We start from the raw sequence: 17,727 nt of genomic DNA on the forward strand, positions 1-17,727 counted from the left end.
TGTGTGTGTGTGTGTGAAGAGAAACTGAGTGTATGTTATAGGAGCTAATGTTCTGGGAACAACAGCTACATAACAAGAAGTCACAGTGTTTCTAAGTATCATAAAAAGTTAAAGCCAGGGGCGGCAAGTCATGTCTGTAATGCCACCACTCTAGGGAAGCTGGGGCAGCAGGTTTCCCAAGCCAGTGTGAGCTACTTAGCAAGTTCCAGAACAGCCTGAGTATGAGACCCTGTCTACAAAAACCAAACGGACCAAATTTTATCTCCACGCTCAGAACCCAGAGAAATATCATTTTAAAGCCTGAAAGCCTTGTTAAGGGGGATGAGTCAGCGAGTAAAGAGCTTGCCTTACAAGCCAGGAGGACCTGAGTTTAGTTCTCAGAATGCATGTAAAACAAGTCAGGTGATGGCACAGGCATGTAATTTCAAAGCTGGAGGAGACAGGCAGATCCCTGGGACTCAGTCTCCAGCTAGCTTAGCCTACTTGGCAAGTTCTAGGCCACTGAGAGACACTGTCACAACAAACAATGTAGACAGCTCCTGAGGAACAATGACACCCAAGGTTTTCCCCTGGCCTATACACACAGACACAGACACACAGACACAGACACACACAGATACACACACACACACACACACACACACACTCACTCACATACATACCCCACTCCCTGAAACTCATTGCTAATTGGATTCTGAATGAATACCTTGATCTTCAACCTTTGGAAAATTGAGACAAAACCATCATCAAATAAATCTTCCACATCATTTAAGCGTTTCACAACCGGTTCTTGTTTTGTAGCATTCCATGAAGTTTTCGTCCATTTGCACAACTGTGAAGCAAAAGCTCTTCCTTGTTCTCTCAGTAGATCAGCTCAGAAATCTAAAGCCAGCATCTGCCTTTCCTTTCTTCCCTTCGGAGTCCTTAAATGACCTCTCCATAAGGAGATAACTATGGCTCATGATGGCAAGTGGCTAGTTATCTCTCCTGAAATTATAGCCAATTATGTCCAGTCTGACCACCTCAAACTACCTGTCAGCTAATACAGGTTTCTTGACAGTCCACTATTTCATTTCTTCCTTATCCATCCAGTCTTTTGCATGGACTTAAACTGGAGGGACTGGAGATGATGATGGCTCAGCAGTTAAAAGCACTTTCTGCTCTTCCAGAAGACCTGAGTTTGGTTCCCAGCACCCACATGGCAAATAACACCAGTCCATAACTCCAGTTCCAGGGGATCCAATGCTCTCTTCTGACCTCTGCAGGTACCAGGCATGCACATGGTACATTTACAAACATGAAAGCAAAACACTCATAACACAATTCTTTTTTAATTTTTAATGAAACAAAATAAACTGAAGGTTCTTCTGATTTGGATGTAGCTTACTTTTTTCAATTTACAAAGCACAATTTTAAGATATAATGTCTCATGTCCATAGGTTTTGTTTGTTTTTATATTGATTTGTTTGGGTTTGGTTGGTTTTTTGGGGAGGTGGGGGTTAGGGTCTCTCTACAGCCCTAGCTGACCTATAACTCACTATGTAGACCAGGCTAGCCTCGACCTCACAGAGATCTGCCTGCCTCTGCCTCCTGAGTTCTGGGATTAAAGGCATGCACCACAACACCTTGGTGTTTGGGGGTTTTGATTGGACAGGGTGGGTTTTTTGGAGGTTTTTGTTGTTTGGTTTTTTTGTTTTTTTGTTTTTTGTCTCTTTGAGACAGAGTCTCCCTGTAGTGCTAGCTGGCTTAGAACTCAGAGAGATCCATCTGCCTCTGCCTCCAAAGCGCTAAGATTAGAGGCAAGGACCACCACACCCGGCCCTTTTATTTGTTTTTGTACAGTTTCAGGTAGCCCAGGCTGGTCTCCAACTCATTATTATGTAGCTGATGGGGGGTGAGGGGTGTTGTTTTTTGTTGGGTTTTTTTGTGTGTATGAGTATTACACCTCCATGTGTGTAAATGCCCAAGGAGGACAGAAGAGGGCATTGGATCCCCTGGAACTGGAGTTAAGAGCAGTTGTCAGCAGCCATGTGGGTGCTGGGATTCGTGCCCCAGTCTTCTGAGAGAACAGCCAGAGCTCTTAACCACTGAGCCATCTCTCCAGCCCCTATAGCTGATGTTTTTATACAGAGTCTCAGGTAGCCTAGGCTGGTCTCCAACTCATTATGTAGCTGAGCCTGACCCTGAACTCTTGATTCTCCTTCCTCTACCTCTCCAGTGCTAGGATTATGGGCATGCACCACCACCAACCATACCACCACCACCACTACAAGCTTTTTTTTTTTTTTTTTTTTTTTTTTTTTTTTTGGTCTTTTTGTGACTGGGTCTGCCTGTAGCCCCAGCTGGCCTGGAACTCACTATGTAGACCAGGCTGTCCTCAAACTCACAAAGATCCACCTGCCTCTGCCTCCCAAGTGCTGGGACTAAAGGTGTGCACCACCATGCCCAGCTAAGACTGATTTTCTTAAAGATTGCTCATTAGCACTTTCATAAGTTCATTTGAAATAACAGGAACTAATTTTTAAAGTATTTTGTCATTTGAATAGTTATTGTGCACAGGACATCAGATATAAAACTGATCCCTGCTTATCTTTCCAACTCGCCTTTCAATACTTACCCTTGACCTCTAAATATATGGTCCAATCACACTGGGGTCATAGTAATTCCCTCCATCTTTCAAGCATCTGGACACTGGTTACTTCCTCTATCTAGAAACTTCTTCATTGCCTAATTTCTACTCTTCCTTAAACAATGTTTTAAATTTGGGTCAGAGGCTCCCATCTTTGTAAAGCTTTGCCCAGTGTGAATTAGATTCCTTCATTACGCACTCCTATGATATCCTCTTTCCTTCCTGTATAGAAGAGAGAGACCTTGTCTTACTGAAAATCACTGGTTACCTTCTCTATTGTTTACTTTCTCTTCATCAAGACCCCAATTTTTAAGTACAAAATAAACGACTAGAGAAAAGAATCTGTTTCCCAGCCTACTTTTGATGTTTGATCCACCCTTAAATTTTGATGAATGAGAAGGCTGAAGTACAGCACTTTCTTTTTGTTTTTGTTTTTTCGTTTGTTTGGTTTTCTGTTTGCCTTTTTGAGACAGGGTCTCCCTATAGCCCCAGCTGGCTTGGAACTCACTATTTAGACCAGGCTGGCCTTGAACTCACAGAGACCCGCCTGCCTCTCCGCACTTTCTTTTTTAAAAGATTTATTTTATGTATGTGTATGTGTGCCCAAGTGTGTGTACATGCACCACATTTATGTAGTTCCCAGAAGATGGCATCGGATCCCCTGGACCTGGAGTGACTGGCAGTTGTGAGCTGGAGATGGGTACAGTAAACTGAACCCTAGTCCTCTGAAAGAACAGCAAGTGCATCTAACCACTGAACCATCTCTCCAGCCCTTAGAAATTTTTCTTTAAAAGCCATTATCATACTTTCCATGGCTTTATTCTTCATTCTTCCATCCTGTTTTGTTGTTTTTTTTTTTAAACATAGATGTGATGATTGGAGCTCTATCTTGGAATATGAGGATCAGGATTCAACCATAGGGGTGACAGAGTAGAAAAGTGAGAGCTTCTAGGGGCTAGAGAGATGGCTCAGCAGTTAAGAACGCTGGTTGTTCTTGCAAAAGACCCAAGTTCAAATCCCAGCACCCACATGGTAGCTAACAACTGTCCGTAACTCCAGTTCCAGGGGATCCAACAGCCTCTTCTGACCTCCACAAGCATTGAACGACACAGGTGCATTTACCTACATGCAGGCAATACATGAATATACATAAAATTAAAAAAATTTTTTTAAAAAGTGAGAGCTTCTAGTCAGTCAAAGATAACTATGGAGAACCCTTACTAGACCTAGACTACTACAGCTGGATGTTTTTTTAGTATCTTTATTTACTTATTTGTGTGTGTGTGTGTGTGTGTGTGTGTGTGCACATGGCCACATGTGGAGGTCAGAAGACAAATTGCAGGAGTCAGTTTTCCCCTTCCACCATCCTGTCAGCCATTATTTATTATTATTATCATTATTAATAATAATAATATTTTATTTTTGGTCTTTTTGAGACAAGATCTCCCTGTAGCCCCAACTTGCCTGGAACTCACTATGGAGACCAGGCTAGCCTCAATCTCACAAAGGTCCACCTGTTTCTGTCTCCCAAGAGGTTTAAAGGTATATGCTACCACGCCCCACTGTTACTATTATTTTTAATTATTAGTTTTTGTTTGTTTTGAGACAAGGTCACAAGTAGTCTCTGCTAGCCTCCTTCTCTCTGTGTAGCCAAAGATGACCATGAACTTCTAATCCTCCTGCCTCTACCTCCCAAGAACTGGGATTACAGTTTTTATTACAAGTTTTATTTAAATCCCATGTTTCCGTGACTCTGTTAAAGTTTAGACTTCTCCCCTCATTGTTATTCCTATTGTTTTAGTTCCTTTAGCCCTGGCAAAATGCCTGATACACAGTAGGAACTCAAAAAACATTTACTAAGTCAAGCATTTATTAATTGTATCAAGGGTACATTATGTAAACTGAGTTAATATCACTAAGAACTCAGAATTCACATACCTTCCCCAGGCATCAGGAAACAGAATACTCCATCCTTTGGGGAGGGGTAGATGGTGGTTACAGGAATAGAAGGCTAGTGGCAGTGATAAAGGATAAGGACTGAAGGGAAATAAGAATTAGTCACTACATTAGTCACAGCCTGCTGAGCAGTCAACAGACCATTTTGTGCCTCTAGAGAAACAAATTGATTTTGTTGGGATGGAGCTTGAGCAAAATATAATTTTAAAGAAAGAGGAACAAGTTAATTTGATCATAGACTTAGAGAGAAAAATGAACTTGCCATGTTCTTCTGGGTACTGAGAGAAAAGTCACTCACAATAACAAGTGTTGTGGTATTGAGATCACCAAAGACTCTCTGCAGGATGAAAGAAGCTCATCAGAGGGTATACTCACAATACCACAGCAATAAAGGGAAGTGAGACATGAAGAAAAGGTGACTCCTCTGCATGAAAGAATTCATAGCAGAAGCAGAAATAAAATGTGTGGAAAGGTCTGGCTCCAAGGTTTGGTTTTTGGTGCTGACAGAATGGGTATGCACCTGCATGAGTGTATCTGCATGCATCAGGTGCTAACAAAAAAATAAACACAACCTGATGTTATCAATTGACTCTCCTTTAAACCTAGCTATAAATACTGCAAGCACGTTTGTTTAGGTATACTCCTATGACCATTAACATTTCCATCTTTGAAACAAGATCATAAAAATAGGATATATGAAAGTTTTTATGACTTTTAAAAAAGTAGATTGTGAAAAAGAAATAGCTGTCCAGGGATAAATGGATACAAATAAACTGCTATAAATGAACAACGAACATTATTCAACCAAAATGAGAGAAGTACTCATATATGCTGTAACGTGGGTGAACCCCAAAACATGCTCAATTAAAAAAAAAAAAAGCCAAGCCAGGAGTGGAGGCTGACCTGTAATCCCAGCATGTGGGAAGATGAGGAAGGAGGACTGCCAAAAGTTCAAGGCCAGCCTGGACTGCAGAGTCAAGACCCTGTCTCAAAAAGAAAAAATGAAGACAGATTTGATAGCACACACCTGGAATCCCAGAGCTAGGAAGACTGAGGCAAGAGGATCACTTCGAGTTCCAGGCTAGCCTAGGCTATAGTGAGTTCCAGGCCAGCCTGAGCTAATGTGAGACCTTGTCTCAACCCCCATCTCTTTCTGTCTCTCTTTCTGTCCCTGTCTCTGTCTCTGTCTCTCTAATAATAATAATAGCAATAATAATAATAATAATCAGACTACCTTGGGACATGGTGGCACATGCCTATAATCCCAGCACTTGAGAGACTGAGGCAGGAAGATCAGGCATTCAAGATCATCCACAAATACATAGCAAGTTCAAAGCTAACCTGTGCTATGTGATATCCTGTCTCAAAAAAATAAAAGGTGAAGGGGCTGGAGAGATGGCTCAGTGGTTAAGAGCACTAGCTGCTCTTGCAGAGGACCTGGGTTCGATTCCCAGCACCCATATAGTAGCTAAAAATCATCCATTGACTCCAGTTCCAGGGAATTTGATACCCTCTTCTGACCTCTGTGGGCATTGCACCACATTGGTGCACTTACATGTAGGTAATACATTCATATGCATAAAATAAAAATAATAAATAAAATATACTTTAAAACAAATAATAAAAGATGAGGGTCTCCTTATGTAGCCCAGAGTAACTTTGAATTCTCAGTCCTGCCTCTACCTCTCAAGGGCTGGGATCACAGAAGGTGCTTTGCTGCTGTGATGTGGATAAGGATCCTGAAGTAGGGTATTCTCCTGGATTAATCCAAAGGCTTCAAGGGACAGTCCTCCACAGTGGCCATTTCCTCCAGGCTCCCATGAGATGGTTAGAGAGGGATAACCCCTCCCCTCTACACTGCTGTTTCCCCAAAAGCAAACTCGGAGAGGAAGCTCTGACTGTGTGATGCTTATCTTGGAATGAAACTCACAGGGCTTGGAGAAAAGAAAGTGACACAAGGGAAGGCTGCTGATAAAGGGGTTCTGTGAGGCCTGGGTGTCACAGTGGGTGATGAGGTGTACTGAGACTGTGGAACATACACACTTTAAGAGGCAGAGTGTTGACAGATCTACCAGTTTGCTTCAACCTCGAGGCTGCTCTTTGGGTCTCTCTGCCTTCCTGGCTAGTGTGACCTCAGGGCCCAGAACAGTGTCTCCCCCTTGGGGCACAGTAAGTGTGCTGGATAGTTGTAAACTTGACACACCTCTGAAGAGGGAGCTTCAATTGGGGAAGTTCCTCTATCAGATTGACCTAGGAGATATCTGTGGGGCATTTTCTTGATTGTTGAGTGATATGGGAGGGCTCAGCCCACAAGGGGTGGTGCCACCACTGGGCAGGTAGTCCTGGGTTGTATAAGAAGGCAGGCTGAGCTGGGCATGGTGGCACATGCCTTTAATCCCAGCACTCAGGAGACAGAGGCAGGTGGATCTCTGTGAGTTCAAGGCCAGCCTGGTCTACATAGTGAGTTCCAGAACAGCTGGGGCTACAGGGAGACCCTGTCTCAAAAAGACCAAAAAAAAAAAAAAATAGAGAGAAAGAAAGAAAGAAAAAGAGAGAGAGAAAGAAGAAAGAAAGAAAGAAAGAAAGAAAGAAAGAAAGAAAGAAAGAAAGAAAGAAAGAAAGAAAGAAAGAAAAAAGAAGGAAAGTATATTAGTCAGGGTTCTCTAAAGAAACAGAACGGGTAGAATGAATCTCTATATTATCAGCTTAGCTCACAGGATAGAGTCCGAGTAGTCCAACAATGGCTGCACCACACTGGAGAGGCTGAGAATCCATAGCCGCTCAGTCCACAAGGCTGGATGTCTCAGTAGTCCCAATCTGGCGCTGAAGGTCTGACAGATTCCAAAAGATCAGCTAGTCTTCAGTCTACAGCAGCAAGACGAACTCACCAGCGAAAGAGAAGGCAGGCAGCAAGAAGCCTGGTGTTCTCCTCTGCCTTGGCCTTTTATACGGCTGCCATCAGAAGGTAATGCCCACATTTAGGGTGTGTCTTCTGGCTTTAGATGATCCAGTCAAGAAGATCTCTTTCATTTCAGTCAATCCCAGATCCAATCAAATTGACACCCAGGATTAGCCATCACAGAAAGAGAAAGAAAGAGAGAAAGAAAGAGAGAGAGAGAGGGAGGTGGGCAGGGGAAGGAAGGAAGGGAGGAAATACAGGCTGAGCACAGGTCAGGGGAGCAAGCTGGTAAGTAGTGTACCTCCATGGTCTGCCCTCCAGGCTCTTTCCCTGCTTGAGCTCCTGCCCTGGCTTCCCTCTATGGAAGACTGTACTATAAGCTGAAATAACAACCCTTTCCTTCCCAAAAACAAATAAATAAAAAATAAAGAGATAAGCCAGAGACAAAAAGTCACATATTGCACTTTTCTGTGTATATGAAATGTTCAAGATAGGAAAATCCATAGGAATAGAAAGCTGATTTGTTGCTGCCAGGACTGGGGAAAGGAGGCAGTGGGAAATAGCTATGGAATGGGGACAGGGATCCGGATATACTGCTGAAAATGCTTCGGATCCAGATGGACGCGAGGGTTGTACAAGATTTTGAGTGTGCTAAATGCTCCTGCATTATTTTCTTTTTTAAATTTATTTTTGTTTTATGTGTATGAGTGTTATGCCTGCAGGTATGTGCACCTGTGTCATGCAGTGCCCATAGAGGACATAAGGGGCATTGGATACTCTAGAACTGGAGTTACAGACAGTTGTTAGCCACTTTGTGGGTGCTGGGAATCAATCCTGGGTCCTCTGCAACAATAGCCAGTGCTCTTAACTGCTGAGCCATCTCTCCAGCCCCATGAATTGTTTATTTTCAACGGGTTAAATTTTATATTCTGTGAATTTCATCTCAATGAAAGAAAAAGGAAGGGAGGGAAGAAGGGAGGGAAGATATTTGTGAATTTTGAAAAACTGTGTGTGCGATGAACCAAAAAAAAAAAACTGGGCCGGGCGTGGTGGCACACACCTTTAATCCCAGCACTTGGGAGGCAGAGGCAGGCAGATCTCTGTGAGTTCAAGGCCAGCCTGGTCTACATAGTGAGTTCCAGGACTGCTGGGGCTACAGGGAGACCCTGTCTCAAAAAGACCAAAAAAAAAAAAAAATCTGGAAGGAAGGTATGGTAGCAGCTTCCATGACTAATTTGTGTATCTGTGAACAAATCTAACCTTTTGCACATTTGTTTCCAATTTTTCTACAATGAATGTATTGTATTAAGAAAACACATAATCAGGGGCTGGAGAAATGACTCAGTGGTTAAGAGCACATATTGCTCTTCCTGAGGACCTGGGTTCAATTCCCAGCACCCATGTCAGACAGCTCACAGAATCCTATCACTCTAGCACTAAACTCATGTGCACAAAACTACACACAGATGCACACAATACATGTAGTTTAAAAACTAATTTTTTAAAAAAGAAAACACATAATCATTTTAAATTTTGTTCTTTTTTGAGACCAGGTCTTCATACTATAGCCCCAGCAGGCCTGTAACTCACCATGTAGGCCAGGCTGGCCTCATTTCACAGAGATCTGCCTGCCTTTACCTCCTGAGTACTGGGAGTAAAGGCTTGTGCCACTACACTTGGCCACTTTAATGTCTATGAAGAAATTGAATTAAGAAACTTAGAGGGTAGGCAGGCATGGTGGCCCACACCTTTAATCCCAGCACTCAGGAGGCAGAGGTAGGTGGATCTCTGTAAAATGAGACCAATCTAGTCTACATGGTGAGTTACAGCCTGCTAGGCCTACAGGGAGACCCTGTCTCAAAGAAGCTAGGGGCTGACAAGATGGTACAGCAAGGTAAGGAGTTTGCTGCCAAGCCTGATGACCTGAGTTCAATCGCCAGGATCCATGTGGTATAAGGAGAGAACTGACTCTCACAAGTTGTCCTCCAACCTCCACAGTCATATCATGGTACATTTGTGCCTATGCATATACACACTCACATACAGAAGGGGAATAAATATAATTCATAATTAAAAAATAAATTAGAATCTCAGCACTCAGGATACTGAAGCAGGAGAATCACAAGTTTAATGCCAACCTGGGCTACATTCTAAAATCATGTATCAGAAAAGGAGAAAGAGATGAGAGAGAGAGAGAGAGAGGAGAGACTAGGAAACCATGCTCAGATTAACATTATATATTGTGTCAGTTTTCCTGTTGTATGTACAATTAAATTTTTGATAAGAATAAATAAGAACTTGTTTAAATAAGAGCTTGTTTGTGGAATTTATTTCACTATTATTTTAAAATATAGTGATGTGTACATATGTAAATTTCCAAATCTGAATCTTAAAACTCATATCTATGCCAGATGTGGTAGTACATGCCTGTAATCCCAGCACTCAGGAGGCAGAGGCAAGTGGATCTCTATGAGTTCAAGACTAGCCTGGTCTAAATAGTGAGTTTCAGGCCAGTTGGGGCTACAAAGAGACCTGTCTCAAAAAAAAAATAAAAATAGACAAAAAAATATATATCTACGTTTATTTAAAAGATAAGCCTTCCCGTGGGTCCCAAATATGTCTACATGGCAAATATGTTCAGACACCTAAAAGGGAGCTGGAGTGATGGCTCAGCAGTTAAGAGCACTGACTGCTGTTGTGGAAGACCTGGGTTCAGTTCCCCGAACCCACATAGTGGCTAACAGCATTTGGTAACTCCAGTTTCAGGACAGAGGATCTGACACCTTCTTCTGGCCTCAGCAGGCATTGCACAACAGGGGTGCATTTACATACTTGTAAGGAAAATACTCATACACAATTTTTTTAAAACCCACTCAAGGGGCTGGAGAGATGGTTCAGCAGTTAAGAGTACGGACTGCTCTTGCAGAGGACTGAGGTTCAATCCCCAGCACCCACGTGGAGACTAACAACCATCCGTTAACTCTAGTTTCAGGGGATTTGACCTCTGAGGGCATTACATGACAGTGCACTTACACACATGCAGGCAATGCACTCATACACATAAAATAAGAAACAAAAGATTTTAAAAAGAAGTAGGAGGAGGAGGAGAAGGAGAAGGCAGCAGTGATCCTAGAGAGTTGTGGCGTGTGGCACATGCCTTTAATACTAGTACTCAGGAGGCAGAGGCAGGTGAATCTCTGTGAGATTGAGGCCAGCCTGGTCTATACAATGAGTTCCACTGGAGCTACAGGAAGACCCTGTCTCAAAAAAAAAAATCAAGTTGGAGAAATGGTTAAGGAAGATACATGACATCAACCTCTACCCTCCACACAACATGCACACATGAACGTACACACACCACACACAAAGATAAGTCTGTGACCTGAGAATTATTCTTAGTAAAAAAAAAAAGTCATTCCACACATCCCTGATGTGAAATCCCACTCATGACTTCCCTACTGAGAATTCAGTTAAACTACACACATAAAAAAAATTGAGAGCCAGAAAAGATAATTATGCTGATGATAGTGTTGAGTACATATGTTGTTTTCAATTAAGGCATAACTTTTTTATGAACTCCTTTTTATAGATAAGAAACAGAAGTCACTGAACTCATATGATACTAAATAATACTAAAAGTCTAATGAACCAGGAAAATACAAAAACCACAGACTAGCACACAATGCAGTAACAGTTTTAGGAACCACAGTGTAATTACAATATCAAATATAGCAAGCATATTTGGAGTTGCCAATACAAATTGTGCCTCCTTTGAAATTGCATCCAGTTGAAAACTGAGCATGTTTTCTCTGGTTTCCAGAAAATCTAGAATCAGCTGATGAGAACCTATTCAAATGAGAACCAACACATAGACTGGGCTGAGCCAATCAGATTCTCTGAGCTGGGAATATGGCATTGAGACACGGAGATCTTTTGGACACTGGTGTGTATAGGACTTTACAGGAACTTGTAGAGTTGTGATAGAAGTGAGCTCAAGGATGGGTCAAACTCCTGAGCAGAGGAACCAGAATAAGCAGGACAAAGCTATGCTGTGGAGAGAAACAGGAAACAAAACTGAGCACTCTAGGGAGCAGTGGTCAGAGGCTGGTAACCCATACAAGAGCTATCCAGGTGCAGGTTTAGAGCAACCTAATTGCCTTTTCTTTTCTGGATGTCCAGCAATGCCTGCTGTGCCCTTTCTGTGCAGTCGAAGGCTTTACCTCTGAACTACATCCCATGTGTCCTTTTAATAAATTCTTTCTTGGCATTTCCATTTTACTTGATCGGTCTCTAATGTTCACTAGGCAAAGAAGCAGGAGAAACATGTGCAAAAGTTGAGAAAAGGGACATGATGCATTCTAGAGGCCTTACAACTCTGAAAACCTGTGTCCTCTGCAGTCACGTAGACTGCGGCTCTGCTCAGTCGGTACTGGTTTGTTTAAACTCATGAACTTCTTTCTGCCTCTCTCCCTACTCCTATATGAACCAGCTTCTGCACTCTCACCCACCACTATTTCAGGCTGGATAAGTGAGTTTTTCCTGATTTGAGTTAGGTTTGAAGCATCACCTGGAAAGTCCATTTAAAAGCCAAGGTTATATATAAGTCCTGTTCCTAGAGACTGATTTAGTAGATGGGTATAGGTGCTTCTAATGAATCAAATCTAGTGGAAGGTAATTAGCAGAAAGACTGAGGAAATGTGTGCTAGGTTCTAATTCTAGATATAGGGCTAGAGAATGGCTCAGCCCTTAAGAGCACTGTCTGCTCTTGTAGAAGATCTGAATTTGACTCCCAGCACCTACATGGTGACTAACTACTATCTGTAACTCCAGTTCCAGGAGAATATGATGCCCTCTTCTGGTCTCCATTGGCATTGCACACATGGGTGCACTTACAGGCATGTAGGCAAAACACTTGTACACATAAAATAAAAATAAACTTTAAAAAATTCTAGTTATACCACTTGTAAATTTTGTGATCTTGAGCAAACTAACCTTGCCACATCCTAGTATTCTTTTCTATAAAATGGGAAAAGTAATATTACTCACCTCATAGGTTTTGGTAAGAATTAAATAAGTGAACACATATAAAGCTGTCAGGCCTGGCACAGATCTAGGACTCTATATGTGTCTTGAGTCCAGTTTAGCACTAATACAAAGTCATGAGAAAATCCTGAGAAAACTAGAGGAAATAATAAAAAGACCAATTATTCAGCTTTACTATGAATCAAATGCTAAGATACAGCACTTTTCTTTTGTATATTGCAGAATTCAATAAAAATTTACAGTAACATAATCCTGTTCCTCTTTCTGAAGGCAGTGCATCAAAGGTGCTTGCTGAGTTCTCTCAGGTAAACAGCACATACACGTCTCATGATAAGCTTTCATGAATAAAGTATGTGAACTGAATGTCTAACTCCAGTATTTTGTTTTCTTTACATTTATATATTTATGTATCTATTTATTTTGTCTTTTGAGACAGGGTCTCCCTGTAGCCCCAGCTGGGCTGGAACTCAGACTGGACTCAATATCACAGAGATCCTCCTGCCAAGTGCTGGGACTATAGGCATCCACCACCACACCTGGCTTTGTGGTGATTTTTACAAGTGATTCCTGTTTATCCTCTCATTTATTCAGCAGACTTTATTCAGACTCCTTGCTTGGGTCAGAACCTCTTTGAGCAGCCAAGAGTACAGAGCCTACCCTTACTGCACTTGGAATCTAGTGACTATGAATTTTATGTGTGTCTATGCTCAACACCACAATAAACACTTAATGAACAGTTTGGGTTGAAGCAGTGACACTTCTTGTTTTCTTTCTTCAGGATTTGTACATTGAGAAATTCCTGTTGGCTTCTGAGTCACCCCTGGCTCAGGCTGACGTCCAGATACTAACAAATGGGGTATAGAAACCTCAAAGGTCTGTTACCACCTTAAATAAATGATTAACAGATTATAACTCTCTGTTTCATTCTACAAATTTTTAATACATACCAGAGATGGAAATACTAATCAGCAACTTTTAAAATCAAGACTAAGGAGCTGAGGAGATGGCTCAGTTGGTAAAGTGCTTGCACATGTAGCCGTCCGTCCAGTCTGCCTTCACAGTCGTTGCTGCTGCTGCCCGATCCCAAACACCAGGGCTGGTGAGGAGACTGTGTCAGTAGAGCCACAGACACAGGAGATCAGGTTCAGTGACACAGATCTATTTTATTGAGGAATTTACAAGCTTATATAGGGTCCCTGGACCAATCAGACAAGGATGCAATGACTATGCCATATATGGGCAGCCCTGGTTCTGGGACCAATCAGACAGGGATACAACAACTATGCCATATATAGGCAGCCCAGGTTCTGGTAAATCATGTGACCATGGCTGTTGTTATGCCCACGTGCTGCAAGCTGTAGGTAAACCGCAACCTGGAATTTCAAGGGATGGCAACTAAGGAGTGGCGAGCCTTAAGCATCAGCCCTACAACTTGCCAAATGGAGCGATAATCACAAGGCATTCCTCATGGCTCCAGCAGTCAGGCCATTGCCTCAGGCCTGCCATATGGCTGTCATTAGGACTTCCACTCTAGGCTCAAGCCTGTCTCCCACATCTTCTCCCTTTCTTTTTCCAAAGAAGCAATAAGTGCTAGAAGTATAGCCAAGTGAGAGTATTGGGAATGTAGGAACTTATTGTGGATTTTATTGTAGAGAGGTCAGTAGGCCCCTCCCAATAGGTGATGTTGGTAGGCAGCCAAATAAAAGCAGATAGGCATACCAGGTGGGCATATGTCTCTCTATGGTCCCAGCAATCAGAGATATGGCATTTTTTACAGTACAGCTGGAATCTGAACTATTGGATAACAACTAAAAGTAGGGAGTCCAGTACTGGCATTATTGGACCAGAAGGTAGGTAAATAGTACACATCCCAGGCCATAGACAAAACCATAGGGGGAAAAGGAATGGCAGCCCATATGGTTGTCGGACAAACCTGAGAATTTTCTGTAATAATAGCGCACATAATAAGAAACATAGACAAGGGATTCCCTTTTGTTTGAGGATTTTGGTTAGCAATAGTCTCTGCCTGTGAAGTGAGATGCTTAAGGTCTCCCCAGGTTATCGGATGTGCTGTCGGGGCTGGCCACTTCCGTGGTCTGCGGCAGTGGACTGGTCTCTTGGTGGCCTGTAGTTTTGTCCCCTGGGTTGTTTCCTCTAGGGTCAGGGCCACCATTTCCAGAGTCAGTGGCTGTGGAGGGGGGTTTTCCATTGGCAATTCTAGTGTTTCAGGCTGTGACCCAGATGGGTGCTGGAACATTGTCTGGAAAAACACAAGCATAGCCTCGCCCTTGGGTTAGTGACATGGTCTCGCCCTTGGATTACTAGTAAATGTGGACCCTTCCGTTCTCCTGTGAGCGGGTCTTTCCAATGAACCATAAAGACAGGAGTGGGGTTGGTGAATGCTCCCCAGTGCTTTATAGCAGGTGGGAGACCATTGGCATCAAATTTTAGAAAGTTTAAGACAAATAAGGCTTGTTGTATAACAAAGTTAGGATCCTTATAGTGAGGACCTCCGTTTTTTTCTCCCCCTATTTTTTGTATTTGTTTAATAATTGTTTGATGGGAGCACTCAATAATACCCTGACCCTGAGGATTGTAAGGGATACCAGTTATGTGTTTAATATTCCAGTCAGCACAGAATTGGCAGAAGACTGTAGAAACATAATAAGGGCCATTGTCTGTTTTTATTTGCCAGGGGACCCCTATGAGGACCATAGCATGTTTAACAGTTTTTATACCATGGCAGCAGTCTCACCAGAGCAGACCAAGGCAAAATGGATATTGGAATAAGTATCAATACTATGATGGACATATTTAAGCTGGTCAAAGGATGGAAAATGTGTTATGTCCATTTGCCAGATTTTATTAGGACTGAGGCCTCTAGGGAGGGTTCCTGTAGGTTGTAATGGACCTAAAGGCATAAGGGGGGCACAAGAGGAGCAAGCATGAACCAAATGTTTGCAGCTCTGTATCAGTAGAGTAGTCAAGAGTCTATGTATATCCTGGGGGGAAAGATGGAATCGAGCATGTAGATCCCTAGCTTGTTGTAGGATATCGGGATCCAAGGTAGCAGTCATTACTAGTTTATCAATGGTGTAGCATTGCCTTCTGCTAAAAGGCCTGGAAGATTAGTATGGGAGCGTAGATGTTGAACGTACCAGGGGGTAGGGCGTTGTTCGAGTAGTAGTTGCAAGGAGGAGAGTAGTAAATTAAGGGGGCTACCGCGAGGTCTAAAAGCTGTGAAAGCCAAGCTTTGTATGGTCTGGACCACATAAGCACTGTCTGAAAATATATTGCACGGGGTTGTGGGAAAGTCTTGAAAGACTTGCAACATAGCAGACAACTCTCCAAATTGTACTGATCCCTGAAATGAATGGATCTTTTGCAAAGAGAGCTGTCCCTCATGGAAGACCATGTAACCAAATTTATGTTTGCTGGAATCTGTGAAGATTAGAGGATCCTCAGGAAGGAGGTTGTGTTTAGGAAGCACCTGGGGAAATAAAGACAAAGGAAGCTGTCTTATTCCTTGGAGGAGCCTATGTTTGGGGTAATGATTATCATATTTTCCCTGACAAGTTAGTAGGAAAGTTTGAAAGCCAGGATTATCAAGAAACAATGTTTAGAGCATGGGAAGTGGAAGGGTGACCCTGGGTCATGGCCATATAAAAGGTGGGAAGTTTGAACGACCTTAAGGGCTATAACTGCCCAGTTCTCAATTACAGGAGTAACTATGTAATTGACTCCAAGAAGAGTGGACCCATATCAATGGTCCATGGGCCTGCCAAAGTGCTCTCATAGGGGTTTTCTTTGTTGGAATGACTAAAGCTTGAATAGGCTGTCCAGGTTGTACCCTATTAACAAATGCTTGAGACAACTATGTATTTATTATTTAGGATAACATGTCGAGGCTCAGGTGAGAATTTGCAGGGAATGGAGGCTGTATCATTACCCTGCAAGAGGTCAAAGAGCAGTGTAAGATCTTCTGTGGACATGGGTAAAAGCCTCATATCCAATTTATGTTTCCACAGAGGGTCTGTGCCTCAGAGAGGGTGATCTTATAGGGTAAGGTAAGAGCAGGAGCTATAGGGCAGATGACATCCTAGATAGAATGGCCCAGAAAGGTATATGGGGCATGCAACTGACTTTTATCTGCAGCAATAGTGAGGCCCAGTGCTCAGAGATTTGTTTTAAGTTTTTGAAAAGTTCCTTGTAGGATCTTAGGGTCCTTATGAGCAATAAGAATGTCATCCATATAGTGTAAGATATACACCTTAGTTAACAAATGCCTGCATGCATGGGCCACATGATATTGGCAAATGGTAAGGCTGTTTTTCATGCCTTGTGGAAGGACCTTCCATTGATAACATTGGACTGGGAGATTATGGTTAGTGGTGGGCACAGAAAAGGCAAAATAGGGCTTGTCATCATCACAGAGAGGAATAGAAAAGAAGCAGTCTTTTATATCTATTATAATGATTGCACATTTTTTAGGAATAGCGGTTGGGTGCAGCAATCTTGGTTGTAATAACCCCAGGGGTTCTATATGATCATTGACAGCCCTTAAATCATGTAGAAGTCTCAAATTTCCTGATTTCTTTTGAATAACAAAAATAGGAGAATTGTGGGGGCTAAGAGAAGGCTGTATATGACCCAAGGACAATTGTTCCTGGATTAGTGTAATTAAGCGTGTTAACTTATGGGAAGGAAGAGGCCACTGCTCCACCCATATTGGAGCCTTTGTTTTCCAAGTTAGTTTAATGGGGGGTGGTTTGGGCAATGGGGCAGTGGCTGCTAGAATTGGGGGTAGGGGCTAGATGCATATTCTGTCCATTGGTTAGTTACACAATCATCATAAAAGGCCTTGTCATTGGTGGTTAGAACAACACCCATGCTAGTAAGAATATCCCTTCCCCACAAATTATGAGGAAGTCCTGTGGCTAAAAGTGGCTTGATTGCTCGGGTGTTGCCATCCAGATCAGTCCAGACCACAGGGTGTTGGACCTGCTGAGTTTTTTGTAAACCTCCAACCCAGGCCTGCAATGCCAGTAGGGCAATGCCTCCTCCTGTCTGATTATTGTAACATCAGCTCCCATATTAATTAAGGCTTTAAATCTATCTCCATCCAGGGTAAGCTGCATTCTAGGCTTATGTAAGTCAATAGGCACCATCCACTGAACATGGGGGATGGGAGCCCCTATTT

This window comes from Nannospalax galili, unplaced genomic scaffold, assembly GCF_000622305.1.
Source record: "Nannospalax galili isolate Female #2095 unplaced genomic scaffold, S.galili_v1.0 scaffold213, whole genome shotgun sequence".
NCBI lineage: Eukaryota > Metazoa > Chordata > Mammalia > Rodentia > Spalacidae > Nannospalax > Nannospalax galili.